Source organism: Oryzias melastigma, linkage group LG23 (assembly GCF_002922805.2).
Source record: "Oryzias melastigma strain HK-1 linkage group LG23, ASM292280v2, whole genome shotgun sequence".
Taxonomy (NCBI): domain Eukaryota; kingdom Metazoa; phylum Chordata; class Actinopteri; order Beloniformes; family Adrianichthyidae; genus Oryzias; species Oryzias melastigma.
Genome location: NC_050534.1, coordinates 607,341 through 610,133, shown reverse-complemented (window position 1 = coordinate 610,133; position 2,793 = coordinate 607,341). Strand labels below are relative to the sequence as shown.

At 46.8% G+C, this 2,793-nt stretch overlaps 1 long non-coding RNA gene across 1 annotated transcript in view; it reads left to right on the top strand.

Annotated features, from left to right (window-relative positions):
• LOC118598104 overlaps positions 1-1,695 on the top strand; it is a 3,752-nt gene extending 2,057 nt beyond the window's left edge. The window contains exon 2 of the long non-coding RNA XR_004947206.1: positions 1,055-1,695. This is a non-coding gene — a long non-coding RNA (uncharacterized LOC118598104). The remainder of the gene's footprint in view (positions 1-1,054) is intronic.
• The last annotated feature ends 1,098 nt before the right edge of the window (positions 1,696-2,793 follow it).

Here is a 2,793-nt window from a genome sequence, read left to right as displayed (position 1 = left end):
TTCCCAGGTCAGGCCTCTCGGAGCTCTCTCTGGCAGGTGCTCCAAGCAGGGGAGGCATCTCCGCGTGCACACGGTCACCCACGCGCGGGGTGCCGCCGTCACGCTCGCGGCCACCTCTCCCCGAGGCGCCGTCCGCGGACAACACGGGCACATCAGTGACTGGCAAACAAATCACACCCAAATCCACCAGGCTACTCACCAGAAGAATCTTAAGATCGTGTTTAACGATGGGTTTTGGAAAATTGATGTTGAAGTGGTTCGCAATCTGCACCAAATCGCATTTGCGGCACATTTCTAATTGATGCAAGGTTGGGTGAGCAATAAAATGCTCCAAACTAAAGCCGGATGCCATGGTTTTCCCCTTTACAAATTGGCGTCCTCTGCGCACAGACACAGGAGGAAGGACACGTCAGCACAAAGCTGCTAGGACGTCACTCAAGGTACAGCTAGTCTCAGGCGTCTCTTAAACCCTTTAAATATCCCGGACGAGCCCCCACTTATGTTACGTCCCTCCTTGGGAAGGAGGAAGAAATGTGCAACATAAAGAAATAAGTAAATAACCGGGCAGGGATAAGAAGGAGACACAGTGTTTAATTGAGTGACAGGTGTCAAAACATAAGATAAAACAAACCACAAAAAGCCAAATGAATGAATACTAATAGTAACTTAGGTTCTCAGGCTTTACAGCAAAACCAAACAGTCAAACATAAGTATTGCTCCAAAGCAAACTAAAGAAACCACCAGAGCAAAATTAACAAATACAACAAACTAAAGAGGGGAAACCAGAAGCTAGCAGGCTTGGGCCAGGCAGACAGCAGGTGCAGGCTGAGAAACAAATTCCCCACTCAGGAATTCAGCCGCCACTGGAGCAGAGCTTCCTGGCTTCTTTTAAGCTTACCTCCCAGCTCAGGGATTGGTTGGGAGGGTGCCTCAATCAGCTCTGCAAGAAGGGTCAGCAGCAGTGGAGGAGCTGGACTGGTGCAGGAGCTGGTAACACAGATAACACAAAACACACACACACACAAAACACACACACGACCAGGGGTCGTAACAGTGCAACACATAACAAAATATACTGAGTAAAATAATGTATATTTATAACCCTCTAGGTACTTCACGAAGATAATACTGCAGTATCTATAAGTCTAGCATATGATGCAATTTTGAATATATCATTAGAATATATCCATTAGCTACCGAACACATTAGTTGGCACTTCTTACTGTGTATGTTGCTCACACCGGTAAAACATCTCACAGAAACAAGTTTCCGTCAGTTTGCAGTGATCAAACACAGTGGTCAATATCACACTCCATTATATATTTTTTTTTTTTTTTTTTTTCTTCACAAACTTTGTTTCAGTCCTGAAAAGTCTTCCAAGCGATATTCGCAGCCTCGCATTCTTCTGAACCCTGAACCTGCAACCAGGTTGCAGGTCGCAGACTCTCTCTTTTGACAGCTCTGCAGTTCCGGACCTGCAGAGGGAGTCCCCTTTCCTTACCCTCCTTGCTTATAGGGCAATGACACGTGCGCTCCTACAGCTGCGGAAACCAGCTGTTCTTCAAAGAATAAAAAGAAAAAGAAAAATAATTCCACCGCACTCCACAGGAAATGAGAGATACTTCCAACAGCTCCAGAGGTCTTTCAGCTTCTGTCGCAACTCCCACGTTGGGGTCACACACTCACGTCACTCCAGTGATTTCCTCCATTGGTATACTCAGGACACAGGCTCTCGATGAGCATCTGGACCATCTGGAACTCAGCCATCGTGTTCACCGTCATCTTTTGGACCCTTGTGTCCAGGAGCTTGAGGCATAGGCTCTTTGTGATCGGTACACAGCAGCAGACCAGCAGGACCAGGCTAATAAGGACCATGACTGCCCCTACCGCTGCCTTTACCAGCAACTACTTCCACTTTCCCCAAGAACCCAGCCAACTCCATACTTCATTCTGACCTGCATTTTCAGCTAGTTCAGTCTGCAATCCACTGAGTTTTTCCATCACTGTTGTGAACGTTCCTTCTACAGCTGTATTATTGGGGATGTAGGAACAACAATACTCTCCAAACATGTGACAGACTCCACCCTTTTCTGCCAGCATCCAATCTATTATTAGTATTTGCCTATTCTGCCACGCCATACGACTAGTTTCATGCAGTTGTTCTCCTCTCATACTTGGAGTCACTGTAGCTTCTCTAGAGCGTCTATGGCTTGTTAGTCGTTGAACTAATTATTATTATTATTATTAAAGTATTACCATAATACTACGTATAAACTATCATGGGTGCTGTTGTGGTCAGCTCATGAGCTATAGTTGGCTTTGTCAACACTATGTTTGCTGGCGTGAGAGATGGCGTGGGTACTGTCTCTGTTTTACCCAGGAGACTACTAACCTTTGATATACATCCCTTTGAAAGTCCTGGAGATCTGGCCGTAACCTGGGAACTTCTGTTAAGATTGACATCATCTGCCATGCTCAGCACAGAGTCATTGGACCTTGCTGTCACATCACCTGCTCTAAGAAGGTCTGCTTCTTGGCTGTTCATGTGCCGATCATCTGGACGTGTTTCATTCTCTCCTCTCGGTGGCAGGCACTCCTGATCCCGACCCGCCCCCTGCCGGGTCAGATTCACCTTTGACTGTCTTCTCTTGAGGTTTCAATGTCTCTGACAGGAATGCACTCTGCAGGTTTCCTGTCAGTAGCCAGAGCAGAACAAGTCTCATTAGTAGCTGGAGTGTGTGACCCATCGAACCGCTCTCTTGGAAGCCCCAACGGCACTTTACTCTCCTCATC